This window comes from Euprymna scolopes, chromosome 9 (genome assembly GCF_053919585.1).
Source record: "Euprymna scolopes isolate OS-2025 chromosome 9, ASM5391958v1, whole genome shotgun sequence".
In the NCBI taxonomy this organism is placed as follows: domain Eukaryota; kingdom Metazoa; phylum Mollusca; class Cephalopoda; order Sepiida; family Sepiolidae; genus Euprymna; species Euprymna scolopes.
Window position 1 is genome coordinate 90,601,116 of NC_136490.1, and position 13,769 is coordinate 90,614,884.

At 34.1% G+C, this 13,769-nt stretch overlaps 1 pseudogene; it reads left to right on the top strand.

Moving 5' to 3' along the window:
• Positions 1-11,859: 11,859 nt before the first annotated feature.
• Positions 11,860-11,976, top strand: LOC145285096 (5S ribosomal RNA; annotated as a pseudogene).
• The last annotated feature ends 1,793 nt before the right edge of the window (positions 11,977-13,769 follow it).

A 13,769-nucleotide genomic window follows, 5' to 3' on the forward strand; every position in this document is an offset into this window, starting at 1 on the left:
GGGTGGTCGCATTCTAAAGTTCGTTTGACAGTTGGCCGATCGATGATATATTTGGTGTTCCCAAAACACTTAGAGCTAAGCAATCAATCAGAGTTCGTTTCCCAATAGAGTTAAATAACCAGAGGCCTTTTCAACGATATCAATTCGTTTCCCCCTTCTTTTGGCTTCACGAAGTTTTTGTTCTCTCTGGCCCGTGAGGGTTGGAAAACTGGACATCGAAGTACCCTGCTCGACCAATAAACCGCCAGCCACACGCCCTATCTATACCTCCCCTGATGACCACTTTCAGCTGTTCTTCGTTCTATCTATCTATGTCCTTTTCTTTTTCCGTTGGTAACAAGTAACAATTCATCTCCAGTCACTGTGGGATTTATCAAAACTATTTATTCATTGTTGGATTTCTCTAGCGGTATCGACGTTTGATCTGTATTAGAAACTGAAATAAAAGTGTTTGAAAAACTTATGAAGAGAGTTTATGTTAAAAACTAGTGTATACCATCCGTCGAAAATAAATTGTTAACCTGTAAAAGCGGAATTGGAATTAATTGTAAACATTTTAAATAAATTTGTTTGATTTTAATCTGAAATCGTTTTTGTGGGCTTTTATTAAAGTCCTGTGGTAATACGAGGTGACCCAAAAAACAAAACCCAATTTTTTTTATATGAAATTGTTAATTTTAATTTTTCTTTCTTTTCTCTTTCAGAATATGATAGTCAGGCTTGTGCACAACATATTTGGAAAATATTCTTCGTTAACATGTTATGGTCAATCAAGGAAACACCTTTTGTGTGGAGGCCTATTTTAGCAACAAATCATAGACTGTAGTGCAAGCACAAATTTCGATGAAAGTATCAATAACTATGCGCTATCAAAAGCAGAATTATTGACTGACTTCAGAAATTTATACATGGCTACAAATAAGTCTAAAAGTTTCTTGAAATTTTATAAACTTTGAAAAAGTCAATAAAATTTGTATGGGTTCATGTTTTCCTTGTGTCATACTTTACTATCGTCTACTCTTTGGTTCGTTTGATAAATGTTTCCATTTTTCTATTAGTTTTATTATTTTGAAAATATTATTTATACAAACATCATTTGGTTACAAATGCTGACATACTTTGGTTAAACTCATATAACTGACCACTATAATATCTGGTAAGTTTTAACAATATGGTTATCTAGTCATATTTCTACACCCCCTCTGACCCGATATTATTCTTTTAATGTTGAAAAAGAAAAAGTAAATAAAAGGATAAAAGTATAAATTTAGCAAATAGGATTTTTTATGCAGTTCCAACTGATTTTATAATCTGATTACATGTTCAATTGCAGAAAGTAATTTTGCCTCATTCCCATCAGTGTATATATAAATACGACCATCATGAACTGTTACAAATAATTGTTTATCTTCGCGTTTATTTCTTATGAAGCAGTATAAACTGAGATGACTAAATTTTACAACTATGTCTGTACGTGTGTAGATGTATGTGTTGATGTATCATTCTGCCGCTTCAGACAGTATCTCACTCTCGACGCAATCTTCTACGTATAGAAGAACCAAATACGTCCTGAGAATGATTAATGTAACCACATCTAGGAAAGGGATGGCAAGAGTACCTGTTCCTGCTTCCATAGGGTACAAAACACGTTTTTGAAATCTAGTGGGCGCGGATTTTTTTCGCTAGCCTAGTCCCTCGCCCTCACAGAAAAGACTTTGCGAGTCTCTCCCTGCTTTATCCTTATTTTAACGTTATATGCTCCAATGAGCTAAAACATCGGGTACCCGCTCATTTAGTTACAACAGCTGTTAACAATTTCCCTCGCTTTCTATCTGTGACTAAAACTAGACGGAAATCCCATGAGTCTAGAATTGTTCATCATTGGAACACAGTACCAAACTGACTATAACATAGGCGTTTCCAAGTCCAATGTAAATACGTATTTTGCTGAGCCGTCTTCTTAAATAATTAAACCCTGCCCAAGTTCCACCATCACTGATTATCTCGGTGTTGACTCACCATCCACCGTATTCTCATTAACCTTTATCCTAGAACGACCACTGAGCCTTGACAAGCGGTGACCTCCAAGTAAAAAAAAAATGGGTTTTATATGCGCGTAAAAATTATGTCTTTATCTATATGTGGGTAACTGCATTAATACCGTGTGATTCTCTGTGCAAGCATACGCTGAACATGCTAATTCGATTGTAGGAATGATTTATTTTTAAATTAAAGCCAACCTATGTTGCACCAAGAGTTATTTGTTGGTGTTTAAAGATTGGATTCTTAGTACATTATATCCCGACGTGCAATTGACTCCGGTGTGAATAGATGTACGAATAATCCTTGCCTTAGACAAGTCTTTTAAAACCAATGCACTTAGGCCGATTGTTAACGCGATAACTCATTGCCGTCATATACGGTTGTTTTACACGTGGAAAAACAAAACCGAACATAAAAGAACCTACGTCCGTCTTAAGCTATGTGAACACAAAGACAAGATTAGCAACAAAGATAAACAAAAATAGAAAAGACATTTGAAGAGGCACAAATATATCTACGAACATGATTTTCTTTATCAGAGAAAGTTATATCCGATTTAGCGCGGCAGTAATACGAAGCAATGGACACAGCGTCACCTTCGACCTGCACATCGCAAAAGACATTTTCTTCTTTTTTTTTTTTTTTTGCTTGTGTGGACTAATGGCATGATCGGAGATAGATGAGCACTATCCTACACTCCAACCCTTACACATCGCGATTGCTTATAATTTCTCACTTATCATGCTGCAATACCGCAGCCTCCGGAATCCAATAATTTCGCCAGTTAGTTTCATCCTCAAGTATGTAGGATCGCTTTTACTAGTCGCTTACCAATGAAGAATAACCGACATGACAAATTTATATCGGGATCGGAGAGCTTTCTTCATTCACCGCATCTCTTGTTTCTTATATATATATATATATATATATATATATATATATATATATATATATATATATATATATATATATATATATACTAGCAAAAGTAACCTTCGTTGACTGGGTTTAAAAACAGCCTACAGAAAATGGACTCTGATTTATAAAAGTATGATAGGTTATGAAAAGGAAGGTTTATAAAGAGATAGCTTCGAATTTGGGGGTATCAAAACCAAAGCAAAATATGATGAAAGTACAAATAAAATAGATAAACCCCATAATTTATTATACCATACCTGTTCACACTGAAACACTTATCACAATATTCTGTGGATCTGTATTAAAAAACCTTGTTAAACTTTGTGACATATTTCCATTCTATGGAGGTCAGGCGCGAACGAACATCCTATAAATTTATCATACCATATTTCTTCAAACTGAAACATAATTATCAAAGTATACTTACGCAGATAGATATGAAAAGTCTTTATAAAAGTTTGTGCCTATTTCCATTCTATGGAAGCCAGGCGAGAACGCAGACCCCACAATTTTTATTATACCATGCCTATTTAAGTTAAAACATGCTTATCAAAGTATTATTATGTACATCTATATCAAAAACACTTGTAAACGTTTTTTTCTTTTTAATTTTTAAATTTTTTATTTCCATACTTTGTGGACCAGGCGCGTACGCAGACCTCACAATTTTAATGAATCATTATTATGCCAGATCAAACATACCCATTCCTGTGTCTGTCTCGATACATCTCTATCATTATATGTGATCAGTTTTCTATAATAGTCAACCATATAGGAGTCTATTCGTGACCAGACAGACACACAGACGTTCAGCTTTATATATATATATATATATATATATATATATATATATATATATATATATATATATATACGTGCTAGACTTTTTCATCCTAAATGCCACGCAGTTCTGCACAATGGGGAAAATATGCGTAAAGATAATTGAGCGTAATAGTTAAACGAAACAAATAACGGAATAAGAAACCATTATTAATTAATTAATGAAAGTTGTTTTTTGGGAGAATGTGCAAATTAGTAAACCTTATATATTCATGACTAAGTAATGAAGAATGTAGAAGATTGTTTTAATGAATTTAAAAAAGAAAACTAGGCTCTAAATATCACCGTCAGTGCGATAAAAATTGAACATATATATATATATATATATATATATATATATATATATATATATATATATATATATATATATATTAAACTATTGATATATCTAGGTAAAGATAAAGGAGTGGTAGGCATGCCATTTTTTTAGATTTCTGTTAGACTATATTGCTTGGCGTAGATCGAAACGTCAACTCGTATTAAAGCGAACAAAAATTTTTTAAGTATCTCAACACAAGAAATGATTTGACAGAAAAAGAATAAATGGAGAAAAATGGTCGAAAAAAAAGAGACTGTGCAAAACATCACCGACATTTTCGTATTGGAAGTCCAATGTCGGTGAAAGACAGTGATCAGAAGATGAAGATAGGGAACCATACCCCCTGGGGCACCGGGTGATGAGGGAAGGTCGCGAGGATGGCTTCAAAAGCACAGTGCGACTGTCCATTCGGACAGGGGTCACATGACTGACCCCGTTTGTATTGGACAAGGGGTCAAAAAGCGAGGGAAATTGTTGTTGTGGATAATGTTGTCACTTATGATTTTCCCGCTTTTTCATTCTTTGTGTCATTGCATCAACCATTATTTATGCCAGTATTGGTTTCCTGCGATCTATCACCGTTAGGACAGTGTTTAACCATCTATTCTTTGCAGGTTATCTATTTAGACCCTTTTTCAGATATATATATATATATATATCGTCAGATCATGAAAGATAAGCAGCTTTGTTTCTGGCTAGTACTAGATGGGTAACAATTTGGCAATTCTATGCGCTGTATGTGCTTTCTGCTTTCTCGGCATTGTTTTCAATCGTCTTGAACCTCTACTTACACCTGGTATTTAACAACGCCGACTCAAGAGAGGTGTGTTTTGACATAGGACAACTCTTGTCACTAAAATTTCACGTGCAAGCAGTGGGTATTCATAGTGTGCAAATACTAAAGGAAACTACTATATATATATATATATATATATATATATATATATATATATATATATATATATATATATATATATATATATATATATATATATGTTTTATTTTTTATTACCGTTTTATCTGTTTGGTTACATATGTTTCGGATGTTGGGCCATGTTTACGATCCGACAGCTTCGTCAGACCTTACAGAAACCTTTCTGTAAGGTCTGACGAGGCTGTTGGATCGTAAACATGGTCCAACATCCGAAACATATGTAACCAAATAGATAAAACGGTAATAAAAATATAACACATATTTGCTCTGCAATAGTATTGAGCACTCTCTTCAGGTTTTTACTAATTACCAGTTTTACTATATATATATATATATATATATATATATACTTGGGCGTGTGTGTGTGTGAGTTTATTCCCTATGAACTCTAAAACGGCTAGACCGATTTTTATGAAATTTTACAGATACACTTTATATATCTGGGAGTTTTCTTAGATAGGTTTTGTATTCGACTGCCTATGATGAGTATCATAAATTGTTAATCGATAATCGAAAACTAGATTAAAGAAAGAACAGTCTTATTGACCAAAGTTAATAATTTAATACTGCCATACACCACAAGTGCTTTTCACAAATTCTGTCTTTGCTTTTGCAAACAGTTTCAGGTCATCCATCTATTAGTTCAAACGCAACACAAGAGGGGGCATGACAATATTTCGAGACAAAGTCCGTTGTGATATATGAAAAAAAAGGACGCTGGGAATGCAGTGAAAAATGGTACGAGCATGTTACAAAAGGATTGATGAAAATTGATCATGTGAAATTATTGTGGGATATGAGTATCCAATATAATAATGTGATTGAACCAAGCGGACCAGATTGTATTTTGTTGGAGAAAATAGAGCACAAGGCAATAATCCTTGATATAACAATGTCAGTTAATATGAATGTGGAGGAAAAAGAACAAATTTGGAAGTTGAAAAAGGTATCATTGATTCAACTATGAATTTTTTTATCCCCTTCCATATCAATTTTATGAAATATTACTTCCTAATATCAGGCAACATGTGGAACATATAACTAGTGTTATAACAGGAAAATAACATGTACCCAATACGTGTCACTGTATGTATGTATCGCAAACGAAGATTCTATGACGGTGGGCGTCCACGTCGACTGCAGGCACGCTTGTGGCTGACAAGCCCGTTGCGGGACAAGCAGATTTGGCCACAGCGGCTGCAGTCAAAAGTCACGGCAGGTGTGGCAGCTGAGGCTTCCCGAATCTTCCTCCTGCAGCGCTTCTCCCGCAGATTCTCTGTGCGGGAGATCTCAAAGGAGGCGACAGCCTCGTGGACAGTACATCGCCAGGTAACACGGTCAGCAGCAGGAGCAGAACACTGGAGGTGGATTATGTAGCAGTCACCGAGGGACTTCTTCAGAGAGTCTTTATATCTTTTCTTCGGTGCTCCTCTGTCACGACGACCAGTAGAGAGTTCGCCATATAGGACTATCTTGAGCAGGCGATGATCGTCCATTCTGGAGACGCGTCCGACCCAAGGTAATTTCCGCCCGTTCGACAAGCTCAACATTGGGGACAGTCACTCCAGTGGATGTTGAGAATGATGCGGAGACAGCGCTGATAAAAACGCTCGAGGAGCCGTAATTGGTGGCGTTAAATTGTCAGGACTAGAGTACTACGACTCTGTACACACTGATTTTGTGCAATTTTTTAAGTGTCTGTTTTTTCCAGACTCTGTTGTACACTCTGCCAAAAGCGCTGTTTGCTTTGGTCAGTCTGTTGTCTATTTCTCTGTCGAGTTTGGCATCGGATGTGATTGTACACCCCAGGTAGGTAAACTGGTGAACGAGATTCAGCTTAGTCTCGCCAATAGTGATGTGGGGGGTACTCTACCCGGGGAGCAGGTTGGTGGAGAACTTCCGTCTTTTTCAAGATGGTCTCGAGCCCGAAGAGCTGGGCAGCCACTGCGAAGCAGGATGTGAGACGCTGCAAGGTTGTTTCAGTGTGCGCAACAAGGGCAGCGTTGTCGGCAAAGAGGACTCAGCTGCTCGAAGGTTTTTGTGTGGGCTTGTATCGTTTTGAAGCGGAACAGATTGCCGTTGAGGCGATAGCGAATGCAGACAGCATCGTAATCGTCAAGATCTTCGGTCGCCTGCTTGAGCATCATGCTGAAGAAGTTGCTGAACATAGTCGGTGCCAGAACGCATCCCTGTTTTACGCCATTGACGATGAGGAAGAGTTCTGAGAGGTTGTTATTTATTCTGACCTAACCGCTCTGGTTCTCATGCAACTGAACTATCATGTTGAGGAGCTTTGGGATGCAGCCGAAGTGCTCCAAAATCAGCCAAAGCCCCTTCCAGCTCACTGTATCAAATGCCTTGGTCAGGTCCACAAGAGTTACGTTTATATATATATATATATATATATATATATATATATATATATATGTGTGTGTGTGTGTGTGTGTGTGTGTGTGTGCGTTTGTGTGTGTGTGTGTATTATATATATATATATATATATATATATATATATATATATTCAAACGAAAGAAAGATGTATATTAAAATAAGGGGGAAGTCACCAGCAATGTGTAGGAATGACCACTGCCGACTCGCCACAGCCCAATAAAAGAGTAATAAAAATTGAACATTCCAATGAATAGTAGATACTTACACGGTTCCACCCCTTGGAAACATTTCAAATGAACTACAAAAATGCTATTTTTACATCTCCAACACATTTTGAAAATAATTTCTGAAGAGGACGCTTCACAGAACGTCTGAAACGCGTTAAAAACGATTTAAATGATTTAAAAACATTATTACAATGATCTAAACATAATTCTCAATAAAAAACCAAGATACGGAATAATAAAATAATGTTAAAAAATACACATTGCTGGTGACTTCCCCCTCATTTAAATATATATATATATCTTCTCCTCTTTTTCTTTCCTGATCTTTCTTATTTATATTTATGTCTCGGAAGTAGAGTGAAAAGCATATCTTATTTTTCTTTTATTATTATTGGAATCTTTTCCTTTTTTTCCTTGTACACATGTTTGTGAATTATTCCATGGAGTTCTGCCTTTGAATTATTATGGACCATCTTCTTCCAATTACGGGATTTCCTTGGATTTTACTTGTGCAAATGGAAATTCAATTAACTTTCTTGAAGTTATACATTTGGATTTTACCGTCACTGGATTATTTATCTTCCACAAGACTATCAATTCATGTGTAATCACCTTTTTCTTCACCATATTCCTTCTGCTTCACTTTTTTTTTTCAAGTAAGATCTTTGACTAACTTGTTGTTTCATCAAATACTTCTGCATGCAAAATCCGTTCCCGCATTTTGCTAATTCCTACCCTCTGATGAGAAGGAAAGTATTTCTTCGAAACTCCGCGGATTAAGGACTATCCACTTATCTAGTGTTTCCTTTTCAGATTAAATATGTTTTTAACTCATTTCAAAGTGTTTTTAACATGTTTTATTAACTGTTTGCTCGTGTATATATATATATATATATATATATATATATATATATATATATATATATATATATATATATTGAAAATGATAATAATCAATCAATTCTATTGTTTACAATGTACGAATTTTTCAGTGCTATGAAAACTTATAAACACTCTCGTAATAATATTCTTTCTTGCCATATAATAACTGTCCAAGATGTCTAAAATTTAGATGGATTAGTAAATAAATAAATAAAATCTTCGAAATGATGAGAAAATAGTGAAGATGTGTTAACGTTTAATATGTATTGTGGCGACAAATAAACTGTGTGCTTAAAGCATGCCCAGTCGTATAAGACACGTCATAGAAAAATTGACAACGAGGAGACTGAAGGGTCAAATCACTAATTTAATAAAACTGGTAATTTGGGAAGAGGTTAAGATTGGATGAAAAGGCGGAAAATAACTCATGATAACAATATTATTTCCGTTTGAATGACAGTCGATGTATCCGGTGAAAATATGGTTCTCAAAATGATTTCCTTACATTCAATCTGATGTATCAAACAAATACAAATGCTTTACAATGTTGTTCCTATCTGTCTTATACATGACTTTATCTTAGTGAATTTCGAATGGTAAACCTAATTAGAAATGCATCTGACAATAATATTTGATTCTGACACGCAATAAATTCCTTTTTGTGCAGTATTGATGCTAAAAATAGTGCAATTTGCTACATTTTGTTTCCGAATATACTTCTTCCGGAAAAGAGACAATTCTTTATATATATATATATATATATATATATATATATATATATATATATATATATATATATTGGTGTTTTACCATGTGTGTTTTGAATTCAAGTATAGGAGGGGAGCCTATAATATAAACACTACATTAAGTAAGTGCTTTTATTTATGTTTGCAAACTTTACATATCTCCACTTCCTTTATCTTTTTGCTTCTCCAATTCTTTTTTATTTCATATAAAAAACTTTCCAGCGGTTTTATAGGAACATGCCTTGGTCTTTATATTTATATACTTTATAAAAAGAAGTAGATTTTTCCTGTGACACTTTCGATACTATAGGAAAACAACGAGCCAGTTTATATGCAAATCTTTCACACTTACCATTTCTAAGAAATACTGCAGCGTGCTTTCACCCAAGAATCCACACATCTCATCATTTAATAAATGCTACAATTTGCACAATTTAGTTTACTCTCTCAAATACGTAATCCCACAAAGATAGTAGCAAATATTATGCCTTCATTAAATCAAGTCCTCTCACGGAACCCGGATTCATCGATTTTTTATAGCCACACATACCCACATGTCACCGAAAAAAGTATTTGCCTTTTTAGATAGTCATTTACTGCGTAATAACGTTAGTATAGAAAATTTAATTAACGACAGCATACCTGACTTGTTTAATTCTACCGAATAACGGAATGCACGGCCATCAGCAGTTCAACACAGACATTAAAAACAGTCAATCTTCAAAATAGAATTTACTTTCATCGAACACGAAAAATACAAAATATTCGCAGTGGTGATTTCAAATACAAATAAACAAACAAGTTTATCATTACACATTGTACGGTTCATATTTTTATTTTTATTTTTCACGATAAAGTCATATCTTAACAAAAATCATTTCGATTAATCATCAAAAAAGACATTCACTCTATATTTACGTTTTTCTCTACGCTTTTTACCATTCATTTTCATTACGCTTTAATATGTATAGATGCCTTGAAGAGAATGAATATTTTCTTATTTTTCAAATATAGTAATAATAGATTATTACATTTGGTAAAGGGTATATATTAATCCAAAACTGTTCAATATTCTAAATCACGAATGCGTGTTTGAATGCTGCATTATCTTGGAACAATAACTTCTAAACGTTCTATACTAAACAAGAATTACGATGTTGCCAGTGAAAAAAAATTAATAAGAAACATTCGGTAAGTGGTATATGCCAGTCCAAATGTGCTCAATACCCAAGATAAATTATTCGTTCATTTATTTATTCATTTCTTGTCCGAGAACAATAAAAATAAAAATACAGTATTACATTTGGTAAGTTGTTCATTTTTATTCAGAGGTGCGCAGTACTCTTGCTAGAAAAGGGGAGTTGTATATGGAAAAAAAACTTCACTGTTTGTGGTGTTGTGGGGGATCAATAATATTAATAATACAGTATTACATTCGTTAAGTGATAAATTTTAAGTTAAAGGTGCTTAATATTCTAGGTAAAACATTATGCTTGACCGCTACGTTTCCGGACGCAATAACTTCATTCATTTTTTTTCTTTTCCTTTTTTTTTGTTATTGTTGTGGTAAGATCTACCTAATTAGCATACATGGACTGTCAACTATATAAATATAGTTGGTAACCTAAAGACGGGAGAGACCCAACGAGAGACTCAGCAGGAGATTCAGAGAGACACGAGATCAAGAATCAACGACCACCCAGCCGACACCGTCTCCAGGGACGGTCTCCCCATTACTATACCAATGGACTCTATGTAAATATTGTATATACTTTCCTGCTTTCAATATATCTGTTCTATTTTACTTTTGCGTTGCAGTTATTTATTCGATGTGTTCAGTCGAATTTCAATAATTATAGTGTTGTATATAAGAGAAGAAACTCAGCGTTGCCCGGGTAAAATAAGTTTACAGTATTACATTTTAAATTGATATATAGTGAATCTAATAGTGTTCAGTATACAAGAAGGTTTGTTTAAACTCCATATTGTATGATAGTAACAATTTCAAAGGCCGCTATACTACACAAAAACACGGTATTGCCCTGGCCAATAAATGTACCAATGCCGAATTCCATTAACACCGTGTTTCTCAGGAGCAATAAAAGAATGTGAGTCCTTGCTTTGTTATGTTGTTGTATACTAGAACAAGAACTAAGTTTTTCCTATGAATGATAAATGCAAGATTACAATATTACATTTGGTAAATAATATATATTAATCCATGTGTGTTCAATATCTTAAATAACACAGGTGTGTTTAAACGCCGCGTTGTCAGGGAGCAATAAAATTACTGTGTTTTGTTATAGTTTTGTACGCTAGACAAGTTTAGTGTTTCCGAGGAGCAATAGATGTATAATACGGTAGATCATTTTCAACGGTGTAAACTGCATAATATAATGCTCTATACTCTAGGTAGAACAAATGTATGTAATTATAACGTACGACACTTAGGACGTGTGTCTGTTACAATGCAATATTACACTTCGTATGTAGTACATGTTGAATCAAATAATGCTCAATACTTCAGACAGAACAGGTGAGTGTAATAATATAACGCTCAATAATGACTGCATAATCACGTTGACACACCGGTTCCCGTCAGATCACCGAAGTTAAGCAACGTTGAGCCTGGCTAGTACCAGATGGATGACCATTTGAGAATTCTAGGTGCTGTATATGCTTTCCGTTTATCTCGGTATTGTTTCCAGTTATCCTGAACCACTACTTGCTAGTGGCATTTAACAATGTCGTCCCAGGAGAGATGTGGTTAGAAATTGCGCAACTCTTGCCACAAAGAATTTCAAGCGTAGGCTCCCTTACTGTGGGTATCCATAGTCTGTCAAGACTGAAGGAAGCTTACTGAATCATAAGTACTCCTCCATGCTAGATAGGGTAGGACTGTGTAAGAATACATTATTACGGTGCCCGGAAAACTCGTCCCGGGAAAACTCGTCTCCGGAAAACTCGTACCCAAAAAAACTCTTCCCCCCCCTTTTTACTAGGTAGGAAAACTGGTCCCTTATTGAATAAATATCGATTGAAAACACATTTTATTACTGTTCTTCAAGGAAATATTGTTTTTAAAAGAGACTATGCACCCCCATAATATTTTTAAAAATTATTTTTAACTCTTGCTTAAAAAAAATAAACTTGATCACGGAATCAAGATACAAAAAAACGAAACCAAATATTTATATTAAAAAAAAACTCTAGTTTTAACACTTTTTGTGTCATTACGAAACAAAAATAAAGAAAGAAAACACGTATTATCAAAGAAAGCAATTATTTTATTTAGAAGAATTAATTTGGTTTAAATAATTCTTGTGTTATTACAAAACAAAAAAGAAAACATGGTCTTATGTAATTTTGGTACCGCGTTGAAATAATAAGTTATTATTTCGAAAGCCATTCTTAACATCGGGAGAGGAGAGTATTGTTTAAAAGTCATTTCGGAGGCACTTGTGCAGTTCTTAAAAATATACAAATTTATTTTCTTTTGGAGGTGGAGGAGACTCGTTTTAAAACTATATATACCTCAGTATTTTCTTTAATTTTCGGACATTTTTTGTTAAAAATTATTTACTAAGTAATGTCGAGTGCGACATTACTTGTTATTTCTTTTTAATTAAATAAACTCTTTAAAATAAGTTTAAACACCAAAAACTTACAAAGCTAGGTAGAAAACGAAAACTTAGAAAAATCAATTTAATTTTTTTAAAACAATAAACATGAAAAAATATTTTTTTAAATATTATGGGATGTGCATTATTACCTAAAAATATACCAATTTATTTTCTTTTTTTTGGGGGGGGGGCTCGTTTTAAAACTATATCTACTTTAATATGTTCTTTAATTTTCTATTTTTGAGCAATTATCCTCCTAAGACTAGACGTGATCCTCTTATGTCGGACATTTTATGTTCATAAGTAACACTCGACATTACTTTTTTTTTTAACTAAACTCTTTAAAATAAGTTTCAAAACTTTCAAAACTAGGTAGAAAACTAAAACTTAGAAAAATTAATTTAATATTTTTTAAACAACAGTATACAAGTAAAAATATTTTTAAAAATATTATGGGATGTGTATTCTCTTTTAAAGACAATATCTTCTTCAAGAGCGGTCATAAAATGTGTTTTCAATCGATACTTATTCAATAAGGGACCAGTTTTTCATACCTAGCAAAAGGGACGAGTTTTCCGGGGTCGAGTTTTCCGGGGACGAGTTTTCCGGGGACGAGTTTTCCTAAATTTTATACAGTCGGTCAATTGTATGCGCTTAATTGGAAGTTATCAGTATCCTTTATAGGCATGGTCTGTACAATAATACAACGTCACACTTGGTAAATACTATATGCTATTAGGTGCTCAATACCCTCGATAGATCAATTGTGTGTAATAATACAGTAGTACATTGACTATGTGGTATATGTTTGATGGAAAAAAGAAAAGACACGATACTTCGTGTGGCCCG